Genomic DNA, 15041 nt, shown 5'->3' on the forward strand with positions numbered 1-15041 from the left:
TCTTCCAACAGTTAACTAGCTGGGTCCACTGTTTCTTCAACCTATTTACAGAGATGCCATTTGCTGGCTGTTGCTCTCTTCTCAAGTCTGGCTTTATATGCATTTATTCGTAAGGCTGCATACATTATTATTATCATTCTTATGGAACAAGTATTTGTACTGAAAGGAAAATTTAGACTGTTACAGATGGTGGATTTTCCTCTTTACAATGTGACAAATGAGATTTAAAACTATCAGGGGTAAATTGGTTTTTTTTCCTGCCACACATTTAGATTATTATTTTTCATTTGAAAACATATCAATCTCATCTCCAAACAGCTTGTTGTAATGGGTTTTTCTGCTAGATGTGCGTGTATGGATATGAAAGAGAGATTAAACACAAATTGGTTACAAATTGTATAACTGCCGACTGTGATAAGAAGAACCAAATGCTGGGACATCCTCCTCCTCCTCCTCCTCCTCCTCCTCCTCCTCCTCCTCCTCCTCCTCCTCCTCCTCCTCCTCCTCCTCGCTTTCTCTCTCTCTCTCCTTCCCAATCCCACTCACACTCCCTCTTCACCCCCGCTCACTCCCTCCCTCCCTCCAACCCCCTCTTGCACTACTACAAACTGCAATTTTACAAACACTTGCACTTTCAATTCTACTGCAATTGCACGTCTGCACTTTTCATACCTCAGACTCTTACTGTTGTAAAGATACAAGTCTGGGATTGTGTGCCTATTATGGGAGTATTATTGCATTACACAACACTGAAAAAAGGGTGACCATGGTAAGAAGATAAAGTATTGCAAGCTGGAGAGTGATTATGCTAATGCCTCTGTTAAACATTTCAGCATGCCCAATATGAACTTGATTTTTTTGAGATGGCTAAGTTTCTGGCCTGTACGTTTAAGAAATGTGCTGTGATTTCTCTCTAGTCAATTTCCTCCCGTCTCCTTTCCCTTTGCTCATTTCTTTCTTAACTAGAAAGAAAATCTTTCTCACACTCTCCCCAAATTACTTTAACAATGTCTTGGCCTTCAGCATCTCTACCTGCAAATGCTGCTTCGTGATACAGCAAGGTAAGGGTGGGGGAAAGCATTGCGGGAAGTAGCTACATATAGAAAGTTAGATGTGGATAGAAAGTCTGAATTAGCAAAAGAGGCTGGGTTTCTTATGGGATCTAAGCTCAGCACAAAAATAATGGAGAACTGTCATTTGTGGAATGACCCTGTGTGAGGGCAAGAAAAATGGATGGGTGAGATTTAACTGGTTTTCCCATGTTTATTTTTTAAATTGGTTCTCATTTATATTCAGATATGACAAAATGAGAGCCAGTGTGATATAGTGGTTAAAGGCATCAGGCTAGAAACAGGGACACAATGATTTCCACTTCCATGTTCTGACCTAGGCTTCCTCAAAAAGCACGAAGCAGATTCCTGGTCCCGACAAAACCCCTTTTATTAAACAAATGTGAATTCCTCCCACATTCACATTCAGCAAAAACAGGTAAACAGTCTTTTCAAAGGTGAGTTTATGACCACCAACCTTATTTAGTTTGAAAAGCTGCTATGTAAATATTTTCCAAACACAGTGAAGTTCAAAGAAAGACTTGGCACAGAGTCTCTGAGATTCACGGACAGATCTTCACACTCCTGAAACGAATGAACAAATTGTTTACTGCAAAAGCCCACTCCCCTTCCACTCCTCTTTTATTTTCTATGGGAGGGGCCATTCACTGTCTGCATGTGGCTTTACACCCAAGTCAATTCTGATTTCTGAGCTGCTCTTTTCTCCTGGCAGCTCTACACATGCGCACACTGGGAATAGGCTCCAGCTGATCCTCTGCCTCACTTCTGTCTAGCTCCGAAGGCAGTTGAGAACTGCCAGACGGCCTTGGCCCCATCTCTGCCTCTGATGCAGAGCCCTCGTACGAGCCTTCCCCAGCCTCCAGGACTGGCTTTACAGTTAAACGTAAAGGGCTCATCAATCTTCTTTTAATAATCATAATATGTTTGATACAGAGGGAAAGATCTGGGATGGCCTACACACAAACGTGTTTGTTTTGTTTTGAAACTAACCAAGGCCCACAAAATCAAAACTTGACCAGATGCTTCAGAATCTCATTTGCAGTGGGCAATTTCTTTTGATTTCTGGAGGTGGATAATCTGAATAATAAAGGTTTTTGTCTCTTTTCCAATCTCAGGAACTTAACGTATAGCAACAGCTAACTTTCTGTTCAGATATTTAACAGGATCAGGCCTGGTTAAGACTTAGACGGAGATTCAAAAAGTTAAGTTAGACCAATAAGGTAACACATATCTCTGAATAAGATAGTGGAAAACTACTTTTGAATTATTATCCCAAGATTTATATGATGGTGTCTATACAGTCATCAGTACAACTCAGTGGTGGGATTCAATTTTTTTTACCACCAGTTCTGTGGGCGTAGCATGGTGGGCATGGCATGGCTTGGTGGGCGTGGCAGGAGAAGGATACTGTAAAATTTCCATTCCTACCCTACTCCAGGGGAAGGATACTGTAAAATCTCAATTTCCTCTCAATCAGCTGGGACTCGGGAGGAAGAGAATAGATGGGGGCGGGCCAGTCAGAGATGATATTTGCCGGTACTCTGAACTATTCAAAATTTCCGCTACTGGTTCTCCAGAACTGTTCAGAACCTGCTGAATACCACCTCTGGTATAATTGTTCATTTTTATTTTTAGTTTGTACAGGTAGTCCTAAACGTACGACCCCAATTGGGGCCAAAATATCGGTTGTTAAGTGAGATATTTGCTAAGTGAGTTTTGCCCCATTTTACGACTTTTCTTGCCACAATTGCTAAGTGAATCACTGCAGTTGATAAATTAGTAACCTGATTGTTAAATGGCTTTCCTATTGATTTTGCTTATCAGAAGGTCGCAAAAAGTGATCACATGACTGGGTCATATGGCACAGCAACAGCTATAAGTATGACTCAGTTGCTACACATCTGGATTTTGATCACATGATCATGGGGATGCTGCAAAGATTGTAACTATGAAAAATGATCATAGGTCACATTTTTCAGTGCTATTGTAACTTTAAATAGTCAGTAAATGAATTGTTGTAAGTTGAGGACTACCTGTATTAGTTTTTATTGCATTTATAATTAGCACTCTTAAACCGAAGAAATTTACTTCTTCCAAAAAATCTATCTATGTAACATTTTTTGAGTAAAAATATGGCTGGTGAGAAAATATTGGATTTAGTTTGAATTCATATGGAAGAGAATATAAACCCTGGACAGACTCTGGATCCTAGAGCATAGAGTATATGTAAGCGCACACATGCATATCAGATCTGGTATTCAGCAGGTTCTGACCATATTTGGAGAACCAGTAGCGAAAAGTTGGAGTAGTTCGGAGAACCGGTAAATATCACCTCTGGCTGGCCCCACCCCCATCTATTCTCTGCCTCCCGAGTCCCAGCTGATCGGGAGGAAATGGGGATTTTGCAGTATCCTTCCCCTGGAGTGGGGAAGGAATGGAGATTTTACTGTATCCTTCCCCTGCCATGTCCTCCAAGCCAAGCCCACCAAGTGATGCCATGCCTACCAAGCCACACACACAGAACGGGTAGTAAAAATTTTGAACCCCACCATTGATACATATAACTCCGCTCTCTTATATTGTCAGCACATTGCAAAACTTAAAATTAATTTTCCCAAAACAAATCTTTTTAAAAACCAAACTGTCAAGCTTCTAGTCCATAAGGCTGAACAATGTGAAGGGAGTGCAACATAAAATGCCATAGCTTTTGGACTTTTTGAAGAAACCTAAAAGTGAACAGTTCCTCCCACTAGTAAAATTAAAGTAAAAGATACATAAAATGAAAGAAAAAAAAACAGGGTGGTTTTTTTTTTGCATACAAACATTTTTACTTGCAATTTGTTTGTTTTCCCAGAAAATTGTGATATGGATCATAACTCATACTCATTTTGACAGCTAATTTGCAGCCTAATGAAATTCAGAACAAAAAAAGATAATAAGCCCTAAAAACAGGAATGGTAAATGGAAATGCTGTCAAGCCCTTATTTTTATTAGCAGAGCAATTGGGTGCACCAGTAAAATAATAAAGCTCATTCTCATTTGAAAATTTGTCCATAGACTGGCTAATTTATCTTCTGTAAACATGATTCCTCTATAGAATCTAATGTCTCAATAGAACACCAAGCCATTTAAGGTTATATACAGTATGTTGGTATAGTTTTCAGTGGTATTTATGGTGGCAGGTTTAAATAAAACTGACCTAATTAAACAGAAACATGCAACACATTTTTTTGCAATTTCATTTCTAAAAGTTCTTAGCCAAATTCAACTCTTTTCTGTTTAGATATCCATAGATAATTTACTCTGTCTTTGGGTCTTGGATAGACTATCGCTACAGTTGACTACTGAATAAATTATAGCAAGAATTGTTATATCACCACAAAAAGTATGAAGAGGAAGAAAAAGAAAGAAAGAAAGAAAGAAAGAAAGAAAGAAAGAAAGAGGGAAGGAGGGCGGAAGAAAGGAAGGAAGGAAGGAAGGAAGGAAGGAAGGAAGGAAGGAAGGAAGGAAGGAAGGAAGGAAGGAAGGAAAAATAGGTAGGGAAGGAGATAGAGAAAAAGAAAGGAAGGAAGGAAAGAAGGAAGAAAAGAAAGAAAGAAAAGAAAGAAAAGAAAGAAACAAAACAAAACAAAACAAAACCATTTGGCTTTAACCAGTACAAAAGGCAGCTGTGTATATAGTTATGTGTTCTGACCCCCCCACCAACACACACACACACTCCGAGCCACAGATAAGGTACTGGATTTATTTACAGACAGAACAGGTCCTTGGCAGCAATCAAACACAAATAAGCCTTCATAACAACTCGGCACTGATAGCACTGGCAGCAATGCAGCCTGCCACGCTCACAAGACTGTTCTCCCACATTAGTTCATGCGTTGACTTCTGCAAAGGGCGTGTGCACAAGCAGTCCTTTTATAGTCTGGAGAGGAGTCTAATTATCAGCAGCTGAGAGCAATTACCTCCTGTAACTGCGCAATTGCTCCTTACGCCTGTTAGCGTGCCGGTAACGAGCATCTAATAACTCACTGCTGATGTCTGACTCACTGTCCCGTGACTCCACCCCACTGCTCCAAGGCATGACATCAGGAGCCCCTTTCCTTTGGCTTTCACCACTGCTCCATGCCTCAGGTGCCTCCTGGTGGCCGACCAGCCTCTCTGATCCCTGCTCGAAATCAGAACCCTGCCCAGGGTCCTCCACATCCTACAGAGCCGACTCATAGGGACCCTCGCTGTCGGAGTCTGGTGGCAGCTCCAACGGCTCCTGCTGGGCCACAACAGTCATGTGTACTCTTAGAACGGTACATGTTATATCTCTGCTCTGTGACCTGCACTGGTTGCCAGTTTGTTTCTGGGTTCAAATCAAGCTGCTGGTTTTGGTTTTTAAAGCTCTTTGTGCCATGGGATTTAGCTATACCGTGTTTCCCCGAAAATAAGACAGGGTCTTATTTTATTTTGACCCACAAAATATGACCTTGGTCATATTATCAGGGGTGGGGGTCTTACTTGCGCTGGCCGAGCGGCTGGCCGGCACTGCTCTGATGTGTCCTGTCACCGCCCTGGGTCGGCTTGGGCTTTCTTTGCAAGGGGGACAATCTGGGGAGTGAGAGAGTTAGGAAGCCTGTGTTGGTGTGGGGCAGTTTCTCCAGTGAAGCGTCTGATTCATCCCCAGGGGTGAGCATTTTGCCTCCTCTCTGCCCCGGCTTGGAAGCTGCAGAGGAAGCCTGCCATGCCTGGCGAGGGGGGGAGAAGAGACGACAAGAGAAGCCACGTCTCGCTCCACACCTCTCACTTCTCCTCCACCCCACCTGCCACCCCTCTTGCTAAAGAGACGGTGGAGAAGGGAAGCAGCCTAGATTCTGTTAGCATTGGGGCGGGGTGGGAGGAGTTGGGCTGCGAGACACTTGTCCTACCCAAGACTTGCAGCTCCATCGTGTTTCTCACTGTTTTGTCCAGGGAAGCACTCTGTAAAAAAAAATATCGCGAGTTCAACTTCCCTGGATGGGTGGCAGGTGGGGTGGAGGAGAAGTGAGAGGTGTGGAGCGAGACGTAGCTTCTCTTGTCATCTCTTCTCTCCCCCTCGCCAGGCATGGCAGTCTTCCTCTGCAGCTTCCAAGCTGGGACAGAGAGGAGGCAAAACACTCACCCCTGGGGATAAATCAGACGCTTCAGTGGAGAAACTGCCCCACGCCAACCCAGGCTTCCTAACTCTCTCACTCCCCAGATTGTCCGCCTTGCAAAGAAAGCCCAACCCAATGCAAATGCTGCCTCCAGCTATCTCTTCATCCTGGTGAAACTACGTTTTGAAAGGATGATCTGCAGGGGGGGATTTCCTGCACATTGGCAGCGGCGTCTCCTCACAGGGCTTCTCCCAATGTCCCAGGTGTGAAGCAACATCCCGTAAAGGAAGGCATGGAAATCCATACAACTGGGGATGTCAGAAGAAGCCTTGTGAGAAGACGCCGTTGCCAATGTGCAGGAAATCTCCCCTCCTCCCCCTTCATATAGTCTTGTGGGCTGGCCGGAGAAGTCTTCAATGAACTTCACTCTGTCTGTGTCTCTGCAGGCAGCAGTGTTGGCAGCATCTCTTCGCAGGTCTCATTCTTTCTTCTCTTTGTCTGATTCTCAAATATTTTCAAGCAAAACACTGCCAAAAGAGGGAAGTATCTCTTCTCCCTTCCTTGCCAAACTTTGCATGTAAGCGTAACGTTTCACAAAGCTCCTTAATCCGCGGCTGCTGGCTCCCTCGCTTTGTGTTTTTTATACACATACCGACATACGCACCCTTCCTGGGAATGCCATTTCCCACTCCCAAGATTCCGTTTCCAAGGAAGGAAGAGCTCGGGGGCCACAATGGACCTTCCCCCCTGCCCTGACTCCTGTCAGCCTCAACTTTGCTCCTGAAACCCTGTGGGCCACTTCTCTGCTTGAGCTCAGCGGAAGGGAGGGGCTGAGGGCAAGGGCAAGATGAAGCTGATTGCTTCCCCTTTGCCTCCTCTCCCAAAAGCAGTCTTGGGCACAGCCACTTTTGCAGCAGGAAACTCAAGCCGGCCTTCCGAAGGGTACTGTAGCAGCAGCTATCCACAATTTTTTTACCCTTATTTTGTCCCGATCCACGTGGCTCACTGGGCCACGTGGCTCACTGGGCCACGTGGGTCGGGACGAAATAATGATAAAAAAATGTGGATAACTGCTGCTACAGTACCCTTCGGGAGGCCGGTACAAGGCCCGTGGGGTGCATCACTTGGCCTCCTGCTGCTTTTGTGGCTGTAATCGATGGCAAAAGCAGCCGCACTTGCTGGACACCATGGCCTGAGCAGTACCCGCAAACCAGCTGTTTTTTGAATGGCAGCTGGATCGGCTCAACTGATCTGATTAAGGAGTCAAGAAGTGCTGAGGTGACCAGGGAAGGGAAGGGCTTCCTCTTGTACTTGCCACGGCACCCTTTCACTAGGGCTTATTTTTTGGGGAGGGCATATATTTACACCCACCTCAAAAACCAGGCAAAAACCAGTCCTGGCCTTATTAGCAGGACATGTCGTATTTTCGGGGAAACACGGTAATAGGAAACACTTTTTTTTCAGATCTGGCAGATCTAATTGGGTGGATACCATCAGTTAGGGATCTACATTTGGCAGTTCCCAGGAGATATACCTTCTCTGTTATGAAACATTGTCCCTCCGCCCAAATTACTCCATCCCTTTTGACATTCAGGAAAGTCCTCAAGACCTGGCTACGTCATCTGGCCCAAAGGTCCAAAGAACCACAGATACGTTTAGATAGCTCCATTGTTGAGGTGGCCATCTTCTTTTTGGCTACTAGTAGGAAATTGTATATTTTTATCCTATTCATTTCTTAATGCAGATTTTAACTTTTTTATATCTGGTTTTTTTTGTGGGTTTTATTATTGTTGTACACTGCATCCCAAATAGGGATGCTGTGGCTCAGTGTCTTACCACTTGTCCCAGCTTGGATTACTGATACAAGAATTTCTATCTGCTTGAATCATTTTAGGACAATTTTTAATTTTGGACCAGATAATTAGCTGCTAAGCATTTAAATGAAAGCAACCTGTCTTCTATCAAAGGACATATGGTCATGGGAGCCTGCCTTAGTTTTCTCAGGATACATCTAAGAAAATTGGTGATGAGTATGCATTAGACTTGCCCTCCTTGTAAAGCATATTTAATGCACCACTTATAGCTCAGCAAAGGAATAAATGTTGCACTTAACAAGCAAATCTTTTGAGCACTGATTGAATTATTCAAATACAGAGAATATGACTTAGAAGAGAGAGAGAGGAGAAAAAAACACAACGTTCTTAGTAAGGAAGCCTAGCATTCAGTTGTGATTTGTAAATAATATTTGCATTTCAGGACAGAAATAGAAAGGTAGTGATTTGTCTGGTTCCTACTTTATTGATGATATCAAATTTTCTGATGGTCCCTACTAGGTAGTTGGACTTTATTGCTATAATAATTACATATAGATAAATGTAAATAAAGACAAGCTTCTTTTTTTGAAAAGTTATTATTTTTTATTCTCTATATAGAATTATAGGTATACATTCACATAGTTATTATTCTTTTTTACATTTGTCATTCTTATACATTTGTTATTCCATTTACAGCGTTATAACATACTGTTTGGATTGCTTTGTTTACCGTCCCTTGCCTGTTTTGACCCCACCTTCTTTTCCCTTTCTTTTCTCCCTCCCTCCCTTCTCTACTTTCTTCCTTCCTCTCTCCTTTACCTTCCTTCTTTCCTTACCTCTCCCCTACTCCTCTCTTCCTCTTCCCCTTCCTACCTTCTTTCATTCTCCCCACCCCTATCGTCCTTCCCTCCTCTTCCTCTCATCTCCTCTCCTCCTCTCTTCCTTTTTTTATTTTTGTAGGTATCTCTTCCGGCTCTTCATTTTATTTTCTTGGGGTGGTATTTCTGCAAACCAAAAAATAGTTGAATATCATTTCTTGTTCCCTTTCCTTCTCAAATCTATCCTAATTATCTTTTCCCCCTGTTGTGTCTTACTTTTAAATATATACTTATATATTATTATTTTCATCTCTATTTTCCCCCTTCTTCCCCCCTTTTCTACTTAATGGTGTATCATCTGGGTTCCACATCTTCCCCTTACTTTCTTTGCTGTATGTCTTTCTCTAACCATTTATAAAAACTTCCCCATGTCTTGAAGTACACCAATTCCTCTTTATCCTTTATTTTCAAAGTCAATCTGTTCATCTCTGCCCAGTCTAGATTTTTTTTTTATTATCTCCTCCTCTGTTGGTACTTTATTTAATTTCCAATTTTGCTGCTGTCGTTATATGTATAATCAAATAGGTATTTTCTTTCTTATATTTCTCTGTAAGGAAATAAACACAAGCTTCTAAGAACTTGATGCCCCATCTTGTTTGAAAACACAGGTATACAAGAGCCTTTTATAACTGTTCTCTAACAGCTGGTATTTAAGCTATGATAACTGGTTTTCAGGAAATAGCAGAATTATTAAATAGTTGCTCCTGAAAGTCCACTTCTCCATAAAATGTATATAACTGCTTTTAGAAATACACATGTATCGTGTTAGAGTATCGTCTCTCGTGTTAGAGTTATGCTATTCCCATTCTGAGTAAGCAACATTATGCAAAGGACAGAAAAAGAAAAAGAAATAAAGCAATGAATTATAGCTAAACCTGGTTTACACTTACAGTTAATTAAACCTCTTAATTTTGTTCTATCCTTGCAAATTATCCTTGTTACCACTACATCTACCCATAGATTGTGTCATGCTTTGCCTGCTCTTTAAAATTCCCACCCATCTCCTTTTGAAGGTCTCATCAATTGCCATCCACCATGTCTTCCTCCTCCTGCTTGCCCCCTTTCTTCTCCCCCCTGCTCCATCTACTCTTCCTCTCCATATTTATTTTGCAATTTCATCCCTATGTTTTCTTTTTGCACAACCAGAACAGCTAAACTACTGTATATTTTGTACTATACCACATCATATAGCAGCATCATTGTACTGCATCTCAGAGTTAGCAGGAAATAATACTATCTTTAGTGGTTTCTTCAGTTAAAATTCTACCCCTGCCCAACTTCATTCCTCCACATAGAAAGCATTTTCCAATGCCTGCACAAGGATCTTATTAACATTATACACATTCCATTTCTTTTACTCTTTCCTGTTCTAACAATATTATAACTTTTATTATTTCTTGAAGCTAATGGTAGGCAGGTCAATTGTTGGCCAAAAAGTGTGTAGCAAAGATTTTGAGCCTTGATATGTCTTGCCTTGCATCCACAACTCATTGGAATTGGCCCAGCCACTGAAATTTGAGTTCTCAAACTGGAGTTTGTGAAAGGAGGTTCACCATGAAGACCAGGGTGTGAGTTGTAAAGCAAGGAGACAAGACTTCTAGGAAAAGGAAAGAATTAGCTGACATGATATTTCAACTACATTCCAATTGCAGCAAAATGGTAGGCTAATCAATTTCAGGGCTTTGCACTCTCTAGAACACGGATGTTAAACTCGATCGCATCATGGGCTGGGAGTGTGATGTATTGTGACATTTTTTTCCTTTGCGGAGCCAGGGTGGGAATGGCCTGCATGTGATGTATCTGGCCTGCAGGCCCCAGTTTGACATGCCTGTTCTAGATCTATAGTTAGACCTGGACCTACGGCCTAATTGAGCCCCAAATATCCATTGCTAAGCAAGACAGTTTGCTAAGTGAGTTACCAATGGTTCCCCATTGATTTTGCTTGTCAGAAGCCATGTGGGAAGGTTATAAATGGTGATCGCATCATCCCAGGACAGTTCAACTGTCATAAATACATGCCAATTGACAAGTGTTTTAATTTTGATGACTTTGGGGGTGCTGCAATGGTCATAAGTGTAAACACTGGTCAGAAGTCACTTTTTCAGTGCTGTTGTAACTTGGAATGATTATTAAATGAATGGTTTTAAATTGAGGACTACCTATACTGATGTAACCCATGAAAACAATTAAAAATGCTAAATTAAAAATCCCGAAGCTAGGATTCGAGATTCACTCAAAGTCAAAAGTAGGTTGAGGTAGCTTGAACTCAAGTATTTGGATTTTGAAAGATATTCCTATAGAAAACAGGTGGAACTAATTGGAATGATTAGAGACACAGAAGATGACATTTTAAGGCATCTCTCTTTCTAGTTGTCACTGCACCCCACACTGAGTGTGTGCAACATCTAAAGAAGGAAAATGCCACTAAAGCTGTCCTAAGCCATCCTCAACTGGGATAGATACAAGCAGGGTATGTAGATGTCTCTTCTGAAAAATATTAGTGGATTATCCATATATGGAGAGAAGGAACAATGCCTCTACTCCCTCATTCTTTGCTCAGTCTGGGCCCATTCCTTCCTGAACCTACTTTTTCCTGGTTTTACCATTTTCTTGCTTTACAGCTGTTTTCTTTTTATGTATCCATTTCCACTGCATTCAGCTTATTTTTATCTTTTTCCTGCCATACCAAAATTCCACTTCCATTTAAGAAAGCGAGTAGAAGCACATTCTTACATAGATCCATTTTGTTTGTTTTAATATCTATTCATTCCTGGCAACAGTTGGCTGGTCTCAATTTTTTTTCTGTTATTATTGTTGTTTCTCTTATTCCATTAGCCTGTGTTTTTTTTTTTTAGGTTCTAAAGGAATATTATATCAGATTCCTTGTTTACATGTTTCTTCAAACTGTAAATCACTCAGATATGCTTGCAAATTGGGCAACCATATAAATCTAATAAGCAAACTACAAACTGCTCACTACCTTTTTACCAATGTTTGTGTCATTAGAGTTCTCCATCAATTTTTCCATCTCTGGTAAACATTCTACTGTGATATTTAAATTCATCTATTTGCTTTAGTTTCTTACCACTTATTTATAACTTGCAATATTTCACTCCATTTCCTCTGTTAAACACAACTGCTTGGATTTCAGTGCTTAATTTTCAAATCTCTACTTTCTACATTGTGAATATAATTCAAATTCTTAATAAATTATTTAGCATCATTTGCATACAAAAATATACACCACAGTACTTAACCAACACATCCTTTATGTTATCACAAATATTTCTTATACATTAGTCCAGTGATTCTCAATCTTGTCCACTTAAGATATGTGGACTTTAATTCTCAGAATTCTTCATCCAGGCCTGCTGGCTGGGAAATTTTTGGAATTGAAGTTCACATAACTTCAAGTGGACAAGGTTCAGAAACACTGCATTAGTTATAAAAATATTAAACTGCTAAAGGAAACATCACATATCCTTGTCTCACTCCCAACTCACTGTTTAACCATTTACTAAGCATTTCATTTATTTTCACCTATCTTGTATTGCCATCATATATCACTTTTATTGCATTCAGCAACCAACCTTTGCTTCATTTTATCATCTGCTTTTTTAAAAAACCAAGCTTAACATAAATTTCAATCACACATTTCTTAGTGACTTACCAAAGAACAAAAGTCTGGTCTTTCATGGAACATTTTAAAAAAGGAAATGACTTGGATAGAAAAGGTTAACAGTCTTAGGTATATACAACAGGCCACAACTAGAAGGATAATCTGATATAATTTTAAGATTCTCACTCTGGGAGAGATTGATGGTCCAAAAATATGAAAAATAAATAAATAAAAATAATGAAGAATTACATTTTTTTCTAAATGAACAATTGGTTCCAAAATTTAGTTTGCACCACTATTTCAAGAGTTAAGCTTGCACACAAGGAATTGAAAGAGATCCTATTTCAAGCCTCAATAAAGCATTAGAACAGGATATATGAAGAATGGTTCTCAAAGATCTATATTAAAGTACTTCTAAGGATATTATATCTTTTGGGGGGCCAAATTGGCTTTATGGAATAAAAGTGGGATTGCTGTAGCAATTAAAACAACTCAATTGGTATAGCAATAGAATTGTTGCCTTTATCTAACTTCCACAATTGAAAAACTCTGTGATATGTAACATCTGCTGAATCATTCTCCTGACAGGCATTCTTAAATACATGCATACATGAATAAGAAAGTTTGGGTAGATAAGACATACACTTACAAAAGCCGTCATGATTTCTTTTTAGCAAGTTTAAATCTTTGTGACTTGACATTTTCTCTTCAGGGATGTTTACTGCTTATTCCATGGAAATTCTATTGTCTTTTTTCTTCCTTTCATTTCCCTGTACATCTTCATCGTTTACTTGATCCAGAAAATTCTCCAATCTTTTGATTTAGATTTGGAGAAGCAGGAGGGAGCAGCTATAAGAGACATCCATTTTTTTTTCTGGAACAGTCTTTCTCAACCCTGAAAACATTAAGACATGTGGACTTCAACTCTCATGCTGGCTGGGAAATTCTGGGAGCTGAAGTCCAAACATCTTAAAGTTCTCAAGGCAGAGAAACATTGTCCTAGAAGTTGTTGTTTTTTTCTTTACAGAATGACATCCCTGAGAGATTTCATCATGAGATTGCAAGTATAGATATGACCTTAAGACATTTAAATGACATAGAAATTATCCAGGAGTTCAAGACAAGTTATTTCAGTAAGTGAGGGAGAAATAATCCTGAAAAATATAACAAATAACCATTAGTTACAACATCATCTATGAGTTTTACATAGAAATTGCAGGAAATAAATTATGACCTCTGAACTTGTCTAATTTTCATATTGCAGGGGTACTTTAAGGAGAGATACTACTATGGGATGCAGTTAACTGAGGTATAATTTGGGGAGGGGTACCAGTTCAGGTTTGTTTGGATCTAAGAGAATGTTGAATGATGAATTATTCCATTTGGTTGGAAATGGCAAAATGGAAATGAAGGCCAGACACTGATAGATAGAATAAATATTGTCATTTTCAGAGAAAAATGAGCTCATCATTACAGACCAAAATAATATTGCAGTGCTTGAAGAGATGGAGTTGCAGTCCTATTGCAATAATTAAATAAATAAATTTTGGGAGGGAAAAATTGGACAGGTATAATGGCAAAGATATTTAAATGAAGACACTAAATCATACCATCCTAGGAAATGAATGGTTTCCTTCAGAAATTATACATATAATATTGGGTAGGTGATTTAACAGAACTAGCAAATCATCGTCTAGTGCTGGAAAAAGAAATGAAATGGAGGAAGAGAATGCTTTTGATAGAAATGATGTCCTTGTAGTAGAGAGCATGACAAGTTTTGAAATAAATGGGGTACACATGTAAAGTCAAACAATTTGAAAGAACGTAGAATGTGGAAAGGAATATCTATAGGCAGAGATTCAGAGGTAGTATTCAGCCAGTTTGGACCAGTTCTGGCATACCAGTAGCAGAAATTTTGAATAGTTCGGAGAAGCGGCAAATACCACATTTAGCTGGCCCTGCCTTCCTGTCTCCATCACTCCCTGTCCTATATTTACTCATTTTTTAGCTGAGCTGATTCGCATGGCAGATCAGATTGCCGCACCTCAGCTGAGCTAAAAAACAGCTCAGCTCACCAGCACTGACACTAAGACTGGTCTTTGAGTGCTGCGCATGTGCGCAAAGCATGTTAGGCTTGCACAAATGCAAAGTTCGTGTGCGCGCACAAAATGCACTCTCATAGAACAAGCAGGAAAAGATGTGGAATCCTACCACTGCATAGATTCCTTCCAAAGCAGACCCCTGAAGTTCTAGGGGACAAATATTTTTTGTTTTGTTTTTGTTGTTGGTGTCAGATGTCTGTTAGTTTTGGGTTTCTTTTTCTTTGTTTTATATTTTTTCTGTGCAGCTAAAGAATAAATAATAATAAAAAGAAATAATCCAGTGGGTCTTTCTAAAGCTATTAATTCACTACTTTTCCAATCTCTTTATCCAAATTATTCCAGTGAGAAGAATGAGAGCTGCATGTTGTGATGTATATATCGAACAGGTTGATCAGTGTGTTTTTAAAGATGGAAGAACTTGATGTTAGAAGGGGAGTG

Source organism: Natrix helvetica (assembly GCF_964273705.1).
Source record: "Natrix helvetica genome assembly, chromosome: 3".
Classification (NCBI taxonomy): Eukaryota; Metazoa; Chordata; class Lepidosauria; order Squamata; family Natricidae; genus Natrix; species Natrix helvetica.